General features: G+C 47.4%; 3 non-coding genes across 3 annotated transcripts; all 3 read left to right on the top strand.

The window, feature by feature from the left end:
* The first annotated feature begins 647 nt into the window (after window positions 1-647).
* TRNAN-AUU (transfer RNA asparagine (anticodon AUU)) lies at window positions 648-719 on the top strand. The gene has a single exon. It is a non-coding gene; the product is annotated as a tRNA-Asn (tRNA).
* A 3,766-nt stretch (window positions 720-4,485) lies between these two features.
* TRNAN-AUU (transfer RNA asparagine (anticodon AUU)) lies at window positions 4,486-4,557 on the top strand. Its single transcript has one exon. It is a non-coding gene; the product is annotated as a tRNA-Asn (tRNA).
* Window positions 4,558-8,543: 3,986 nt separating this feature from the next.
* Window positions 8,544-8,615, top strand: TRNAN-AUU (transfer RNA asparagine (anticodon AUU)). The gene has a single exon. It is a non-coding gene; the product is annotated as a tRNA-Asn (tRNA).
* Window positions 8,616-20,197: the final 11,582 nt, after the last annotated feature.

Below are 20,197 nucleotides of genomic sequence, written 5' to 3'. Positions count from 1 at the left end.
GTGGCTGACCTATATACAGGTGTGTGTGGGTGGCTGACCTATATGCAAGTGTGTGGGTGGGAGGGTGGCTGACCTATATACAAGTGTGTGGGTGGGTGGGTGGCTGACCTATATACAAGTGTGTGGGTGGCTGACCTATATACAAGTGTGTGGGGGGTGGGTGGCTGACCTATATACAAGTGTGTGGGTGGCTGACCTATATACAAGTGTGTGGGGGGTGGGTGGCTGACCTATATAAAGGTGTGTGTGGGGGCGGGTGGCTGACCTATATACAGGCGTGCGGGTGGAAGCTGGCTGACCTATATACAAGTGTGTGGGGGGGTGGGTGGCTGACCTATATACAGGTGTGTGGGGGGGGTGGGTGGCTGACCTATATACAGGTGTGTGGGGGGGGTGGGTGGCTGACCTATATACAAGTGTGTGGGGGGGGTGGGTGGCTGACCTATATACAGGTGTGTGTGGGGGGGGGGGGGGTGGGTGGCTGACCTATATACAGGTGTGTGGGGGGGTGGGAGAGACACTGCTCTCAGGCACAGCGCTAGATTGAGATCAAGCTCAGGTAAGTATGTGGGGGGGGGGGGGGGTGGAGGGTGATGGGGGGGAGCTGCAGATAGGTTTTTACCCTTCACACGCCAAAGACATGCCTCGCGTTGGTGGTGCAGTGGTGAGCATAGCTGCTTATTCAGCAGCTGACCCGGGTTCGATTCCCGGCCAATGCAATTGCCAAGATGGCTGCCTCGACTGCTAACTGCTTTGTGTTCCCAGGGAGAATTCTGCTGTACAATTTAAATCCTGATGGAATAAAATGTAAGCCACAGTGAATGTGTCCTATATTTGTATGTATTTTGTTAAACACTTTTAAATACTATGTTTTTTTTTCCTCCTCCGCTCGCCCAGCGCCAGCTTCGACTTCCACTTCCGTCCCGCACCGGAAGTGCGTCAGCCTCGGTAAAAAGAGGAAGGGAGGGAAAAGCGCTGGCCGGGGTCGGGCGACCCGTCAGAATGTGTAACGGATGTGACGTTCCGTCTCCGCCATCTTGGTGCACTCCGCACTCCTCAACAGTAAGGCTACCCCCGAGATGGGGAAAGTGGACATCTTGTTACACCCACCGGAGTTTTGCATTTTACTCTTATTTTGCAACAGTAAAGTGCGTTTATATAGTGAAAAACACCTGGACTTAGAACTACGTCTGACTGAGAGCATATATATACGTATATATTCTCCTAATATTTATTGCATCCAATAGGAAACATTCCAGTTTTATCAATATGTAGTGTTACAGTCTATAGGATTTCATTATAAGGAAGATATCAGATCATTTCCAGCTCCTGCTGGATCCCCAAAATCAGATCCATCCTGTGCACAGTAGTGCCTGGCTCAGCCCAGATGAGACATTTTGCAGCAGCTGTAAAGCGAAGCTGCTCTCGCAGCCTAGCAACGCGATGATGTCATAGTGACACTGATGTGAAGGATATAAATAGAGCAGCAGCAGCTGCAGACTGGCAGTTGGTCTTTGATCTCAGCGGAGACAGTTGTGTCTGGAAGGAGCTCCAGGTATTTTCTCACTGAATTTCAAAGCTTTCTTTTTCCATATTGGTATTGAGTGTTTATTCAAAACCTATTGATAGCGATCAGCAAGCGCAGATTTCTATCTTTATTTGTTGTAGTAACTAACATTTCTTGTCAGTTACTAATCTTTATGAAAATGAGGAATCAGATCATTGCCGTCATTTTTACTCTACTGTGCACATGGGTAGGAGTACGAGAGGTCACCAAACCCTCTCCAGAGATCTCCATGCCCCTCAAGGAAGAGAACATCAATACTCCAGTGCAGATAGTGGAGGAATTAGGCGAAGGAATTGAACGTGACCCCCCAGAGATTTATATGAAAGAGGAGGAGACTGTACAGTCAATAGGGGGGCCAGGGGAGAGTTCATGCGCTTTTAAACCATTCTCATGGTCAGAAAAGCAAAGAGACTCCCAAAAAGAGACAGACATCCACATTCCAGTGGAGGAGTCCAAGATTGAGTCCACAGGGCAGCAAGTGGACGACTTGGATAGAGAAACAGATAATGACCCCCCAGAAAGCCACCTTCTGGTGGAGGAGTCTGAGATAAAGTCCACAGGGCAGCAAGTGGACGAATTGGAGAGAGGAAGGGAAAATTACCCTCCAGAGACCCAGGTGGTAGAAGAGGAGACAACAGAGAGGACAGGGGAAATTCCATGGATTTTCAAAATATTCTATCCATGGTTAGTAAAAAAAAAAGTCTCCCCAAAAACCCCAGATACCCACATTCCGGTGGAGGAGTCCAAGATCGAGTCCACGGAGCAGCAAGTGGAGGACTTGGACAGAAAAATTGAAAATGACCCCCCAGAGATCTACGTGATAGAAGGGGAGACTGTGAAGACAACGAAGAGCACAGGGGAAATTCCATGGGTTTTTAAAATATTATATCCATGGTTAGGAAAGCAAAAAGTCTCTCAAGAAACCCCAAATACCCACATTCCAGTGGAGGAGTCCAAGATCGAGTCCACGGAGCAGCAAGTGGAGGACTTGGACAGAAAAATTGAAAATGACCACCCAGAGATCTACAAGATAGAAGAGGAGACTGTGAAGACAACGAAGAGCACAGGGGAAATTCCATGGGTTTTTAAAATATTATATCCATGGTTACGAAAGCAAGAAGTCTCCCAGGAAGTGGACGATATGGTAAAAGGAACGGCAAACGGGCCATCAGAATCCTCCAGCTGGATTTCGTTACTGGCCACCACATTCTGGTGTAAGATAACACGCCTGAATCTGATTGAAGTCATTTATAATGGGCTGGGCAACTTCAGCTTTCTCTGGGCAAGCAAGTGGGTGGCCTTAGAGAGCAGAAGACCACCCCTGCTTACAAGCACTGGTGAAGAATATTGTTGGTCAGAACACTTTCAGGGATTAGTCCTAATGCTGCTGATGATGCTCGTACTGCTGCTGGAGGCGCTTTTAGCACTGGTGGTGCGGCTCACATTATTATTCAAGCCGTTCAACCGATTCTTCCCACCATCGAATGGCAACATGACCCCACCAACGAGTGGGCACAGCAGCCCAACAACAAGTAGCGATAGCACTTCATCAAGCAGCGATAGCACTTCATCGAGTGATTACTTTACCCCACCGACAATGGCAGAAATCAGTAAAGAACTCATGAATAACATCGTCCGTCAAGTGCACGCAAGTGCCGGTCCCATTAAGCCACTGATTTCCCTGGAAGGAAGACATAGACCGACTGCATCACTCAAGCTGACAATCCTGCCATCAAGTGCTAGGGGTGGCATTAATGCTGACACGCAGACTCCACCACTGAAGCCGAAACGGAGGAGCCAAGTCACCTGCCGCCCAAGAACAAGTAGCGATAGCACTTCATCAAGCAGCGATAGCACTTCATCGAGTGATTACTTTACCCCACCGACAATGGCAGAATTCAGTAAAGAACTCATGAATAACATCGTCCGTCAAGTGCACGCAAGTGCCGGTCCCATTAAGCCACTGATTTCCCTGGAAGGAAGACATTGGCAGACTCCACCACTCAAGCCGACAATCCTGCCAAGTGCCTTGGGTGGCATTAATGCTGCCACGTCACCTTGCCAGTGTCCAAGTGACCATATCACCCAACCACCAAGTGATAACATTATTCCATCATCAGATGAATAAGCTCAGGAAAAACAGAACACTCAGGCGCCTCAAGACCTTTTGGTGGAGAACATCTCTTTGGTGCCTCTAACCCAAGGTGTGTGGGAGGGTGGGTGGCTGACCTATATAAAAGTGTGTGGGGGGGGGGTGGGTGGCTGACCTATATACAGGTGTGTGTGGGTGGCTGACCTATATACAAGTGTGTGGGTGGGAGGGTGGCTGACCTATATAAAAGTGTGTGGGTGGGTGGGTGGCTGACCTATATACAAGTGTGTGGGTGTGTGGGTGGCTGACCTATATACAAGTGTGTGGGTGGGTGGGTGGCTGACCTATATACAAGTGTGTGGGTGGCTGACCTATATACAAGTGTGTGGGGGGTGGGTGGCTGACCTATATAAAGGTGTGTGTGGGGGCGGGTGGCTGACCTATATACAGGCGTGCGGGTGGAAGCTGGCTGACCTATATACAAGTGTGTGGGGGGGTGGGTGGCTGACCTATATACAGGTGTGTGGGGGGGGGGTGGGTGGCTGACCTATATACAGGTGTGTGGGGGGGGGGGTGGGTGGCTGACCTATATACAAGTGTGTGGGGGGGGTGGGTGGCTGACCTATATACAGGTGTGTGTGGGGGGGGGGGGGTGGGTGGCTGACCTATATACAGGTGTGTGGGGGGGTGGGAGAGACACTGCTCTCAGGCACAGCGCTAGATTGAGATCAAGCTCAGGTAAGTATGTGGGGGGGGGGGGGGGTGGAGGGTGATGGGGGGGAGCTGCAGATAGGTTTTTACCCTTCACACGCCAAAGACATGCCTCGCGTTGGTGGTGCAGTGGTGAGCATAGCTGCTTATTCAGCAGCTGACCCGGGTTCGATTCCCGGCCAATGCAATTGCCAAGATGGCTGCCTCGACTGCTAACTGCTTTGTGTTCCCAGGGAGAATTCTGCTGTACAATTTAAATCCTGATGGAATAAAATGTAAGCCACAGTGAATGTGTCCTATATTTGTATGTATTTTGTTAAACACTTTTGAATACTATGTTTTTTTTTCCTCCTCCGCTCGCCCAGCGCCAGCTTCGACTTCCACTTCCGTCCCGCACCGGAAGTGCGTCAGCCTCGGTAAAAAGAGGAAGGGAGGGAAAAGCGCTGGCCGGGGTCGGGCGACCCGTCAGAATGTGTAACGGATGTGACGTTCCGTCTCCGCCATCTTGGTGCACCCCGCACTCCTCAACAGTAAGGCTACCCCCGAGATGGGGAAAGTGGACATCTTGTTACACCCACCGGAGTTTTGCATTTTACTCTTATTTTGCAACAGTAAAGTGCGTTTATATAGTGAAAAACACCTGGACTTAGAACTCCGTCTGACTGAGAGCATATATATACGTATATATTCTCCTAATATTTATTGCATCCAATAGGAAACATTCCAGTTTTATCAATATGTAGTGTTACAGTCTATAGGATTTCATTATAAGGAAGATATCAGATCATTTCCAGCTCCTGCTGGATCCCCAAAATCAGATCCATCCTGTGCACAGTAGTGCCTGGCTCAGCCCAGATGAGACATTTTGCAGCAGCTGTAAAGCAAAGCTGCTCTCGCAGCCTAGCAACGCGATGATGTCATAGTGACACTGATGTGAAGGATATAAATAGAGCAGCATCAGCTGCAGACTGGCAGTTGGTCTTTGATCTCAGAGGAGACAGTTGTGTCTGGAAGGAGCTCCAGGTATTTTCTCACTGAATTTCAAAGCTTTCTTTTTCCATATTGGTATTGAGTGTTTATTCAAAACCTATTGATAGCGATCAGCAAGCGCAGATTTCTATCTTTATTTGTTGTAGTAACTAACATTTCTTGTCAGTTACTAATCTTTATGAAAATGAGGAATCAGATCATTGCCGTCATTTTTACTCTACTGTGCACATGGGTAGGAGTACGAGAGGTCACCAAACCCTCTCCAGAGATCTCCATGCCCCTCAAGGAAGAGAACATCAATACTCCAGTGCAGATAGTGGAGGAATTAGGCGAAGGAATTGAACGTGACCCCCCAGAGATTTATATGAAAGAGGAGGAGACTGTACAGTCAATAGGGGGGCCAGGGGAGAGTTCATGCGCTTTTAAACCATTCTCATGGTCAGAAAAGCAAAGAGACTCCCAAAAAGAGACAGACATCCACATTCCAGTGGAGGAGTCCAAGATTGAGTCCACAGGGCAGCAAGTGGACGACTTGGATAGAGAAACAGATAATGACCCCCCAGAAAGTCACCTTCTGGTGGAGGAGTCTGAGATAAAGTCCACAGGGCAGCAAGTGGACGAATTGGAGAGAGGAAGGGAAAATTACCCTCCAGAGACCCAGGTGGTAGAAGAGGAGACAACAGAGAGGACAGGGGAAATTCCATGGATTTTCAAAATATTCTATCCATGGTTAGTAAAGAAAAAAGTCTCCCCAAAAACCCCAGATACCCACATTCCGGTGGAGGAGTCCAAGATCGAGTCCACGGAGCAGCAAGTGGAGGACTTGGACAGAAAAATTGAAAATGACCCCCCAGAGATCTACGTGATAGAAGGGGAGACTGTGAAGACAACGAAGAGCACAGGGGAAATTCCATGGGTTTTTAAAATATTATATCCATGGTTAGGAAAGCAAAAAGTCTCCGAAGAAACCCCAGATACCCACATTCCAGTGGAGGAGTCCAAGATCGAGTCCACGGAGCAGCAAGTGGAGGATTTGGACAGAAAAATTGAAAATGACCCCCCAGAGATCTACGTGATAGAAGGGGAGACTGTGAAGACAACGAAGAGCACAGGGGAAATTCCATGGGTTTTTAAAATATTATATCCATGGTTACGAAAGCAAGAAGTCTCCCAGGAAGTGGACGATATGGTAAAAGGAACGGCAAACGGGCCGTCAGAATCCTCCAGCTGGATTTCGTTACTGGCCACCACATTCTGGTGTAAGATAACACGCCTGAATCTGATTGAAGTCATTTATGATGGGCTGGGCAACTTCAGCTTTCTCTGGGCAAGCAAGTGGGTGGCCTTAGAGAGCAGAAGACCACCCCTGCTTACAAGCACTGGTGAAGAATATTGTTGGTCAGAACACTTTCAGGGATTAGTCCTAATGCTGCTGCTGATGTTCGTACTGCTGCTGGAGGCGCTTTTAGCACTGGTGGTGCGGCTCACATTATTATTCAAGCCGTTCAACCGATTCTTCCCACCATCGAATGGCAACATGACCCCACCAACGAGTGGGCACAGCAGCCCAACAACAAGTAGCGATAGCACTTCATCAAGCAGCGATAGCACTTCATCGAGTGATTACTTTACCCCACCGACAATGGCAGAAATCAGTAAAGAACTCATGAATAACATCGTCCGTCAAGTGCACGCAAGTGCCGGTCCCATTAAGCCACTGATTTCCCTGGAAGGAAGACATAGACCGACTGCATCACTCAAGCTGACAATCCTGCCATCAAGTGCTAGGGGTGGCATTAATGCTGACACGCAGACTCCACCACTGAAGCCGAAACGGAGGAGCCAAGTCACCTGCCGCCCAAGAACAAGTAGCGATAGCACTTCTTTAAGCAGCGATAGCACTTCATCGAGTGATTACTTTACCCCACCGACAATGGCAGAAATCAGTAAAGAACTCATGAATAACATCGTCCGTCAAGTGCACGCAAGTGCCGGTCCCATTAAGCCACTGATTTCCCTGGAAGGAAGACATTGGCAGACACCACCACTCATGCCGACAATCCTGCCAAGTGCTAAGGGTGGCATTAATGTTGTCACGTCACCGTGTCCAAGTGACCATATCACCCTTCCACCAAGTGATAACATTATTCCATCATCAGATGAATAAGCTCAGGAAAAAAAGAACACTCAGGCGCCTCAAGACCTTTTGGTGGAGAACATCTCTTTGGTGCCTCTAACCCAAGGTGTGTGGGAGGGTGGGTGGCTGACCTATATACAAGTGTGTGTGTGGGGGGGGGGGCTGACCTATATACAGGTGTGTGGGAGGGTGGGTGGCTGACCTATATACAAGTGTGTGTGGGGGGGGGGCGGGTGGCTGACCTATATACAGGTGTGTGTGGGTGGGGTGTGGGTGGCTGACCTATATACAAGTGTGTGGGTGGGTGGGTGGCTGACCTATATACAAGTGGGTGGGTGGCTGACCTATATACAAGTGTGTGGGGGGGGTGAGTGGCTGACCTATATACAAGTGTGTGGGGGGGTGGGTGGCTGACCTATATACAAGTGTGTGGGTGGGTGGGTGGCTGACCTATATACAAGTGTGTGGGTGGGTGGGTGGCTGACCTATATACAAGTGTGTGGGGGGGTGGCTGACCTATATACAAAGTGTGTGGGGGGGTGGGTGGCTGACCTATATAAAGGTGTGTGTGGGGGGGGGGGGTGGCTGACCTATATACAGGCGTGCGGGTGGAAGTTGGCTGACCTATATACAAGTGTGTGGGGGGTGGGTGGCTGACCTATATACAGGTGTGTGGGGGGTGGGTGGCTGACCTATATACAGGTGTGTGGGGGGGTGGGTGGCTGACCTATATACAAGGACAGGGATGTAAATTGGGTAGAGAACGGGATAGAAAGCCACTTGCTATGAGGTCCATTGATGTACAGAACACGGCTCGGCCCTACCCCCTTCTCACTGGCTGTGATTGACAGCAGCAGGAGCCAATGGCTCCCACTGGTACCTCCCTGTCCAGTGAGGAGAGAGAGAGAGCCGAGAGAGACACTGCTCTCAGGCACAGCGCTAGATTGAGATCAAGCTCAGGTAAGTATGTGGGGGGGGGGGGGTGGAGGCTGCTGGGGGGGAGCTGTAGATAGGTTTTTACCCTTCACACGCCAAAGACATGCCTCGCGTTGGTGGTGCAGTGGTGAGCATAGCTGCTTATTCAGCAGCTGACCCGGGTTCGATTCCCGGCCAATGCAATTGCCAAGATGGCTGCCTCGACTGCTAACTGCTTTGTGTCCCCAGGGAGAATTCTGCTGTACAATTTAAATCCTGATGGAATAAAATGTAAGCCACAGTGAATGTGTCCTATATTTGTATGTATTTTGTTAAACACTTTTGAATACTATGTTTTTTTTTGCAGAAAGATATTATTTTGTATTCTAATTTTCAGCCAGTAGGTGGAACACTTGCCTCGTTTATAGGTATTTTCTAGGCTATCCTTAGCAACGTGGATGAAATAAAGGCCAGCTGTTTATTATATAGCTCAACAGCTCTCTCTAACACTAACCCTCCCTGTAACCCCAATACTAACCCTCCTGATATCCACAAGAATATTCCCCCTGTAACCCCAATACTAACCCTCTCTATAGCCCCAAGAATAACCCACCCTATAACCCCAATACTAACCCTCCCTATAGCCCCAAGAATAACCTCCCTGTAACCCCAATACTATGTCTCCCTATATCCCCAAGTATAACCCTCTATGCAACCCCTAAACTAACCCTCCCTATAGCCCCAAGAATAACCCTCCCTGTAACCCCAATGCTATCCCTCTCTATAGCCCCAAGTATGCCTATATATCAAGAATAATGTACAAGTGAATGTGAGAGATTACATCACTAAGGGAGTTAGGGAGGAGGTTGAATCCTGATGGGTAGAGCTCCAAAGGGATGAAGCTAAGGGGAAAATAATACTGGGAGTATGCTATAGGCCCCCCTAACCTGAGGGAGGAGGGGGAGACGGACCTCCTATCACAATTTGGATTAGCAGCAAGGATGGGAAGTGTTATCATAATGGGGGATTTTAATTATCCAGACATAGACTGGGCGGAGGGAACCGCGCATTCGTCTAAGGCTCGCCAGTTCCTAAATGTCCTGCAGGACAATTTCATGGTTCAGATGGTAGACACACCAACTCGAAATAAAGCGCTACTGGATCTACTGATTACCAACAATACAGACCTGATCACGGATGTGGAAATACGGGGCAATTTAGTAAACAGCGATCACAGGTCAATTGGCTTCAGTGTAAATCATACAAATCGGAAACATAAGGGGAATACAAAAACACTGAATTTCAAAAGAGCCAACTTCCCTAAACTACGAACTTTGCTAGAAGGCATAAATTGTGATAAAATCTTAGGAACAAAGAACGCGGAGGAGAGATGGGTTTGCTTTAAGAGCATATTAAATAAGTGCATTAGCCAGTGCATCCCATTGGGTAATAAATTTAAAAGAGTGAACAAAAGTTCTGGATGGCTTATCTCCAATGTAAAAATGCATATAAAATCAAAGGAGAAAGCCTTCAAAAAATACAAGGTTGAGGGATCATCATCAGCATTCAGACTTTATAAAGAATGCAACAAGAAATGTAAGATTGCAATAAGGGCGGCTAAGACAGAACGGGGGAGAGCAAAAAAAAAATCCCAAGAAATTCTTTAAGTATATAAACAGTAACAAAGAGAGGACAGACCATATTGGTCCCATAAAGAATGAGGAAGCACATCTGGTTACAAAGGATGGGGAGAAGGCAAAGGTATTGAATTTATTCTTCTCCTCAGTCTTCACGAGGGAATTGAGGGGGCTTCAGTAACCAAAACTGCCGTGTTTATCCTCATGACAAATCACAGGAAGCACCTCCATGGTTAACAGAGGACAGAATTCAAATTAGACTTGGGAAACTTAACATTAATAAATCACCAGGACCAGATGGCTTGCACCCGAGGGTACTTAGGGAACTCAGTCAAGTAATTGCCAGACCGTTGTTCCTAATTGCATAGTAGTCCATTATGCTTTACCTTTGCAGGGAATTAAAGAGGAAGTAAACCCATCAGGGTTTACTTCCTCTTTAACTAGTTGCTGACTGCCGGCCGTCAAATGGCGGTGGCGGCGTGTCACGGAGACACCGCTCGCCACCGAAGGGGGTGAACAGCCATTCGTTATGGCTGTTTACCACGTGATCGGCCGTGATGAAGTCACGGCCGATCACAGATGGTCACACCCCGAACGTGCACGGCGCATGCGCGCGATCGTGAGCGCGCGCTGCGCGTGCACGTCGGTGGCGGTGTGTTCCCCGGGAACACTGCTCGTCACCGACGCTGGTAAACAGCCATTGGCCGGCTGTTTACCCACGTGATCGGCTGTGATCCTTTCACAACCGATCACAAAAATGTAAACAAACTGCGGTAACGGGGATGTTACCGGGTTCTCCTCCTCACACACCGATCGTGTGTGAGGAGGAGATTGCGGTAACATCTCGTTACCGCATACAGTGTACACCAATCATACTGATTGCCCCCCCCCCCCAATAAAGAGGACCTGTCACCACCCCTCATAGTACCTGTCAATCACAGTCCATCAGAGTACCTGTCACAGTCCATCAGAGTATTTGAGTACCTGTCACAGCACATCAGAGTACCCGAGTACCTGTCACAGTCCATAAGAGTACCCGAGTACCTGTCACAGCCCATCAGAGTACCTGTCAGCCCATCAGAGTACCCGAGTACCTGTCACAGCACATCTGAGTACCCGAGTACCTGTCACAGCCCATCAGAGTACCCGAGTACCTGTCACAGCCCATCAGAGTACCCGAGTACCTGTCACGGCACATCAGAGTACCCGAGTACCTGTCACGGCACATCAGGGTACCCGAGTACCTGTCACGACCCATCAGGGTACCCGAGTACCTGTCACGGCCCATCAGGGTACCCGAGTACCTGTCACGGCCCATCAGGGTACCCGAGTACCTGTCACAGTCCATTAGAGTACCGAGTACCTGTCACAGTCCATCAGGGTACCCGAGTACCTGTCACAGTCCATTAGAGTACCGAGTACCTGTCACAGTCCATTAGAGTACCGAGTACCTGTCACAGTCCATCAGGGTACCCGAGTACCTGTCACAGCCCATCTGAGTACCCGAGTACCTGTTCCAGTCCATCTGTGTACCAGAGTACCTGTCACAGTCCATCTGAGTACCCGAGTACCTGTCACAGCCCATCAGGGTACCCGAGTACCTGTCACGGCCCATCAGGGTACCCGAGTACCTGTCACAGTCCATTAGAGTACCGAGTACCTGTCACAGTCCATCAGGGTACCCGAGTACCTGTCACAGTCCATTAGAGTACCGAGTACCTGTCACAGTCCATTAGAGTACCCGAGTACCTGTCACAGTCCATTAGAGTACCGAGTACCTGTCACAGTCCATTAGAGTACCGAGTACCTGTCACAGTCCATCAGGGTACCCGAGTACCTGTCACAGCCCATCTGAGTACCCGAGTACCTGTTCCAGTCCATCTGTGTACCAGAGTACCTGTCACAGTCCATCTGAGTACCCGAGTACCTGTCACAGTCCATATGAGTACCTGTCACCGCCCTTCAGAGTACCCAAATACCAGTCACCAAACCATCAGAGTACCTGTCACCAGGCCATCAGAGTACCCGAGTACCTGTCACCAGGCCATCAGAGTACCCGAGTACCTGTCACCAGGCCATCAGAGTACCCGAGTACCTGTCACCAGGCCATCAGAGTACCCGAGTACCTGTCACCAGGCCATCAGAGTACCCGAGTACCTGTCACCAGGCCATCAGAGTACCCGAGTACCTGCCACCAGAGTACCCGAGTACCTGCCACCAGGCCATCAGAGTACCCAAGTACCTGCGACCAGACCATCAGAGTACCCGAGTACCTGTCACCAGACCATCAGAGTACCCGAGTACCTGTCACCAGACCATCAGAGTACCCGAGTACCTGTCACCAGGCCATCAGAGTACCCGAGTACCTGTCACCAGGCCATCAGAGTACCCGAGTACCTATCTCCAGCCCATGTCTCATAGAATATACGTTGGGGTGTTTGCTTTCCAAAATGGGGTGATTTTGTGGGTAATTTCACTGTCCTGGTGGTCCAGGACCTTCAAAAGTGTGATGGGTAGGAATGAAATGAGATGTGTCATTTATGCTCCTAGAACGCCTGAACGTACTACTTCAATGTTCGGCCTCTCTATGTGGCCAGGCTGTGTAAAAGTCCTACACATGTGGTATCGCCATACTCGGGAGGAGTAGCAGAATGTATTTTGGGGTGTAATTTTTGCTATATACATGCTATGTGTTAGAAATATCTTATAAATTGACAATTTTGTGTAAAAAAAAATGCGTTTTAATTTTTTTCCACATATTCCAAAAACTTCTGGAAAAAAATGAACCGTTCAAAAGACTCATTATGCCTCACAGATTATACGTTGGGGTGTTTGCTTTCCAAAATGGGGTAATTTTATGGGAAATTCCATTGTTCTGGTACTCCAGGGCCTTCAAAAATGTAATAGGTGGTTGAGAAATGAGATGCGTAATTTTTGCTCGTAGAACGTCTGAAGGTACTACATCAATGTTAGTGCTCTGTATGTGGCCAGGTTGTGTAAAAGTCTCACACATGTGGTATCGCCGTACTCGGGAAGAGTAGCAGAATGTATTTTGGGGTGTAATTTGTTGTATGCATATGCTGTGTGTGAGAAATAACCTGATAATATGACAATTTAGTAAAAAAAATAAAAAAATAAAAAAAAAATATTCATTTTGCAAAGAATTGTGGGAAAAAAAAAAATGACAACTTAAAAAAACTCACCATGCTACTTACTTAATACCTTGGGATGTCTACTTTGTAAAAAGGGGTCATTTGGGGGGTATTTGTACTTTCCTGACTTGTTAGTGTCTCAAGAAATGAGGTACACCTGATGTACTGAAGGCCTGATCAGAAGTGATCAATTTTCAGTGATTGGCACCATAGTTTGTAGTCTCTATAACTTTCACAAAGACCAAATAATATATACTAATGTGGGTTATTTTTACCAAAGATATGTAGCAGTATAAATTTTGGCCAAAATTTATGAAGAAAAATTACTAATTAGCAAAAATTTATGACAGAAACGAAGAAAAAGGCATTTTTTTCACAAAATTTACGTTTTATTTTATTTATAGCACAAAAAATAAAAAACCCACTAGTGATTAAATACCACTAAAAGAAAGCTCTATTTGTGTGGAAAAAAAGGACGCAAGTTTCATATGGATACAGTGTAGGATGACTGAGTAATTGTCATTCAAACTGTGAGAGCGCTGAAAGCTGAAAATTGGTCTGGTCAGGAAGGGGGTGTAACTGCACTGTATTGAGGTGGTTAAACTACATAGAGGGGTCTTTACTGCAAGAGCGGTAAGGATGTGGAATTTCCTTCCACAGGCAGTGGTCTCAGCGGGGGGCATTGATAGTTACAAGAAACTATTAGATAAGCACCTAAACGACCACAACATACAGAGATATACAATGTAATACTGACATATAATCACACACATAGGTTGGACTTGATGGACTTGAGTCTTTTTTCAACCTCACCTACTATGTAACTATGTAACCCTCCCTGTAACCCCAATACTATCCCTCCCTATATCCCCCAGAATAACCCTCCCTGTAACCCCAATACTAACCCTCCCTAATACCCCCAAGAATAACCCTCCCTGTAACCCCAATACTAACCCTCCCTATAGCCCCAAGAATAACCCTCCCTGTAACCCTAACATTGCTCTTCCAGTAACTATTAAAGATAGTTACTGGATAAAGGAGAGATAGAAGATAATATCTTCTGCAGTCAGCAATGTATTAACTCCTTCAGATCCGCACTATATCTGAATGACGGCTACAGCGCGGATCTGCTTTGCCGGGAGGGCGTCAATAGACGTCCTCCCCTTAGCAGGCTAGCCACAGCCCCCCCACCCCTGCAGGGTGCGCGCGGTGCGCTCTGTGATCACCCGTCCCTTACCACGTGATCAGCTGTCAGCCAATGATCATGTGATGTAAACAGAGAATCAGTAAACATTTTTTTTTTCTTCTCAAGCTGACAGCATGAGGAGAAAAAGAAGCCGATCACCAGCTCCTGTTGAAGAGACATCGGTCCCGATCTGGGAGAGGTGAAACTGCCTCATATGTGCCCACAGTGCCCACCAATCAGTGCCCACCAATCAGTGCCACTTATCAATGCCCACCAGTGGTGCCTCATCAGTGCCACCTAGAAGTGGCTATCAGTGTCGCCTACCAGTGCCCATCACTGCCACCCATCAGTGTCCATCACTGCCACCCATCACTGCCCATCAGTGCCACCTATTAGTGCTTTTCAGTGTCACCTATCAATGCCCTTCATCACCGCCCTTCAGTGCCACCAATCAGTGCCACCCATCAGTGCCCACCAGTGCTGCCTATTAGTGCCCATCAATGTCACCTTATCAGTGTACATCAGTGTCACCTTATCAGTGACCCCCTATTGGTGCCCACTAGTGCAGCCTCATCAGCGTACATCAATGAAGGAGAAAAATGACCTGTTTGCACAATTTATTAACAAAATATAAAACGGTTTTCTATTTTTTTCATTCGGTCTTTTTTAATAAAAAACAAAACAAACAGGTGATCAAATATCACCAAAAGAAAGCTCTATTTGTGGGAAAAAAATTATAAAAATGTAATTTGGGTTCAGTGTTGGATGACCTCACAATTGCCATCACTGAAAATTGGTCTGGGCAGGAGGGGGGTTTAGGTGCCCGCTAAGCAAGAGGTTAAACAAAACCACCAAAAACATGGAGTTAGGAAGGCATCCATGAGTAGACTAGGATCCCCATCATCCAGGTATTGGCAATAGAGGAGGGAAGGAGGAGCCATAGAGAGGCGAAACCCCCAATCTGCGCTGCTTCCTGTCAATATTTGCACTGACCCAATCATAATGTTCCCTGTAATCCTAACACTTCCTTTAAAACTAATCATCCTTGTAATTCTGACACTAATCTTCCCTGTGACCTCAACACTAAGCCCCTTGTAATCCTAACACTGACCCTAATTCTAACACTAACCCTCCCTGTTACTTTAACACTTTCTATAACACTAATGTTCCCTGTATCCTCAACAAAAACCTAACACTAACCTTCCCTGTAATCTTAACACTAACCCTCCCTGTAATCCTAACACCAACCTTCCCTGTAATCTTAACACTAACCCTCCCTGTAATCCTAACACTAACCTTCCCTGTAATCTTAACACTAACCCTCCCTGTAATCCTAACACCAACCTTCCCTGTAATCTTAACACTAACCCTCCCTGTAATCCTAACACTAACCTTCCCTGTAATCTTAACACTAACCCTCCCTGTAATCCTAATACTAACCCTCCCTGTAACCCGAACACTAACCCTCCCTGTACCCCTCACAATAACCCTCCCTGTAATCCTAACACTAACCCTCCCTGTAATCCTAACACTAACTAACCTTCCCTGTAATCTTAACACTAACCCTCCCTGTAATCCTAACACTAACCCTCCCTGTAACCCTAGTACTAACCTTCTGTCAGAAGCATGAATCAGGCTGAGACAGAAGTACAATTAAATCACACTTGTTTATTAATAAAAATAAAAAGGTAAATAGAAAAAGTGTAGTCAAGCATAGCCAGAGTCCTGTAAGAAGATTGCGTAGTCAGCCAGGCCGAAGTCAGGGATCCAAGTAGAGCACAGCAAGAAGGATAAGGAGCCAGAAGGGATGTCAGCAAGCCAGTCTTTAACAAACCGCAGGAGATGGTTTCTAGTGATGTGACCAAGGCGAAGGCAGAGGTGAAGTGAGCTGGATGGCTTTAAGTAGGCAGGTCAGATGAGAATGATCAGGAACAGCTGGTAACTGTGGAGAGAGAAGAGAGCTGGCAATTAGCCGACAACTGACCGGCCAACCCAGAGAAGGAAGGGCTAAGCCAGCCCTGACACCTTCCCTGTAATCTTAACACTAACCCTCCCTGTAATCCTAACACTAACCCTCCCTGTAACCCTAGTACTAGCCTTCCCTGTAATCTTAAAACTAACCCTCCCTGTAATCCTAACACCAACCCTCCCTGTAATCCTAACACTAACCTTCCCTGTAATCTAAACACCAACCCTCCCTGTAATCCTAACACTAACCCTCCCTGTAATCTTAACACTAACCCTCCATGTAATCCTAACACTAACCCTCCTTGTAACCCTAGTACTAACCTTTCCTGTAATCCTAACACTAACCCTCCACGTAATCCTAACACTAACCCTCCCTGTAACCCTAGTACTAACCTTCCCTGTAATCTTAATACTAACCCTCCCTGTAATCCTAACACTAACCCTCCCTGTAATCCTAACACTAACCCTCCATGTATCCCTAACCCCCCCGTAACCCTAGTATTAACCTTCCCTGTAATCTTAACACTAACCCTCCATGTAATCCTAACACTAACCCTCCCTGTAACCCTAGTACTAACCCTCCTTGTAATCCTCACACTAACCCTCCCTGTAATCCTAACACTAACCCTCCCTGTAATGTTAACTCTTCCTCTGAAGTACCCCTAAGGCGGCATTCAGACTTGTGAGGTCCATGACATTTCCCCCCACATGTTTTTGGCGTGTTCGCCTTGAACGGCTCCCCAACGCGTGACAAACGCACCAAAGCAGCTCAGCAGCTTTTATTGTCAGTGAGACAAGTGTGTTTTGTGACGCGCGTTTTTCATGTGTTTTCTGGCACTGTCGAACGCGATCTCTACCCGCGTTTGGAGTGATATTTTAAAAAAAGTGCGATTAACATTTCGGCAGATTGTTCGCACATTTCCCGGGAATATCTGCAGAAACGCGCCTTTCCATGTGTGTTCCCAGAACGTAAAGAACGCGAATACATAACCTCCCGCCCCTTACCCCTCTCTGTAATCCTCACACTCCACGTGTCATGGCTGACCTCATTCTCTGCTCGTCGCCTGGCTGTTATGTCGGTCCTCTGGCTTCCATCATTTTTTCAAGTCACCGACCCGGAACAAGTGTGCAGGAAAGGGCTAGAAAAGACTGGAAACTTCTATCACCCAGCGCACTGAAGCCAGAGGAGCACCATGACAGCCAAGCAACCAGCATTTTCACAATGAAAGTCTATATCGGTATAAAGGTCTCCTGTGGCCTTATATAAACCTCTTACACCTTATTACAGTTTATCCTTCCATAGAGACCTCATGTGGCCCCATAGAACCCCCATACACCTGATAACAGCCAGGCAACCAGCATTTTCATAATGAAAGTCTTTAAATGGCATAAGGTCTCCTGTGACATATATATATATATATATATATATATATATATATATATATATATATATATATCCCTCCAGTAAAGTCCTCCTGGGGCCCCACAGACCCCTCATGCACCTGATAACAGTCCATGTATTCTTTATATATAATATAAACGCTGGAGAGCAGCGTGGAAAAGTCGGCAGACCAGGGACGTCCCTTTAATGCCTCTCTGCTCGGCTGTGATTGGTTGGACGGGATGTCACCTGATTGGCCCGTGTGAGTGTGACGATCCCTGTTTCTGATTGGAAGGCTGCCCGGGGCTTTCTAACACGGGATTGGTTGGCTGTCTTGGCGGCGCTCTGGGAATCGGGGGGGGGTGAACGTGTGGAGCCGGAGGGGTGAGGATGATTTATACAAAGACTAGAGCAGTCAGAGAAGCCGTATACAAGCGTTTTTAACCCTAGAAATGCCGTGGAAGCTGTATTGGGAGGGGGGGAACCAAATCCGACAGCAATAGTCAGCTTGCTATCAAATTTCGCCTTCCCCTGGACAGAAAGGGTCTGGGGTAAGAAGGAAGAGTGAGGCTGGGTTCACACTGCTGCGATGTCCGAGATCAGATGTGATTCGCACCGCACTGCAGTGCAAATCACATGCGATCTCTGTGCGATGCGATTTCAGCCATACACATAGTAGGGTTGAATTTGCATCGCATACGGCCCAAACTCGTACAGGATACTTTTTTTTGTGTCCGCAGCAGAATCGGATCACATGGGTGTTCACACCATGCGATCCGATTCCTGTTCGAGTTTGCAGATCGCACTGCAATATGTGAACTGATCTGGGGGTGTCATTAACTTTTAACTGACACTCCCAGCAGTTTGCATAGGGCAGTGTGAACTGCCGCCGGGAGACATGCGATCCGGGAACCCGCAGTGGATTCGCAAGCGTTCCCGCATCGCAGCAGTGTGAACCCAGCCTTAGGATGATTTATACAAAGAGTAGAGAAGTCAGGGAAACAGATGTGCACTGTGGCTGCATTTGATGGGCACAGTGGCGGCAATTGATGGACACAGTGAGCCTGGAATTGATGGGCACAGTGAGCCTGGAATTGATGGGCACAGTGAGCCTGGAATTGATGGGCACAGTGGCGGCAATTGATGGGCACAGTGGCGGCAATTGATGGGCACAGTGAGCCTGGAATTAATGGGCACAGTGGCGGCAAATGATGGGCACAGTGCGCCTGGAATTGATGGGCACAGTGGCGGCAATTGATGGGCACAGTGAGCCTGGAATTGATGGGCACAGTGGCGGCAATTGATGGGCACAGTGAGCCTGGAATTGATGGGCACAGTAGCGGCAATTGATGGGCACAGTGGCGGCAATTGATGGGCACAGTGGTGGCAATTGATGGGCACAGTGAGCCTGGAATTGATGGGCACAGTGGCGGCAATTGATGGGCACAGTGAGCCTGGAATTGATGGGCACAGTGGCGGCAATTGATGGGCACAGTGCGCCTGGAATTGATGGGCACAGTGGCGGCAATTGATGGGCACAGTGCGCCTGGAATTAATGGGCACAGTGGCGGCAATTGATGGGCACAGTGAGCCTGGAATTGATGGGCACAGTGGCGGCAATTGATGGGCACAGTGAGCCTGGAATTGATGGGCACAGTGGCGGCAATTGGTGGGCACAGTGAGCCTGGAATTGATGGGCACAGTGGCGGCAATTGGTGGGCACAGTGAGCCTGGAATTGATGGGCACAGTGGCGGCAATTGGTGGGCACAGTGAGCCTGGAATTGATGATCTTTTTTTCAGAATTTTTTAGTTTGTTTGCGCCCCCCCCCCCCCCCCCCCAAAGAAAAAAAAATTCAGCACCAACTGCCAAACTGGGAGGGGATAATAATAAATTCGATAAAATAATAGGAGGTGTAATAATAATGTAAAATAAGAGAAGGGTTAACAATAAATATTAAATAATAGGAGGTGTAATAATAAATAAAATAATAGGAGGGGCAATATAAAATGATATAAAATAATAGGAAGAGATGATAATGATGATGTGTATACTAATAGATATTTTATAGGTGGTAGGAGTAATAATAATAATAGGGACTGCCGGGGAGAATTTCCAGTGTCTAAAAATAATAGAAGGGATATCAATAAATAATATTAAATATTAGGAGGGGATAAAAATGATGAAGACGTAGGAGGGGTAAGAATAAAGTATATAAATATTTATATAGAGAGAGAGAGAGATCTATATATATATATATATATATATATGGAAGGAGTAATACTACTGTACCATATATATATATATATATATATATATATATATATATGTGTGTGTGTGTATGGACTAATAATATTGTACAGGGGACGCGCACGGGGGGCGGGGACGGTAGAAGTGTGATTTGCATTCCGGTTGAATGGGAGGAGCCGCAGCGCAGAGGGCTGGACAGGCGGAGTTCCGAT

This window comes from Lithobates pipiens, unplaced genomic scaffold, assembly GCF_037356315.1.
Source record: "Lithobates pipiens isolate NorthernLeopardFrog02 unplaced genomic scaffold, aLitPip1_a1.2 Scaffold_23, whole genome shotgun sequence".
NCBI classification, from domain to species: domain Eukaryota; kingdom Metazoa; phylum Chordata; class Amphibia; order Anura; family Ranidae; genus Lithobates; species Lithobates pipiens.
Note: the sequence above shows the minus strand (reverse complement) of the source record. Positions and strands in the feature narration are given on the sequence as shown.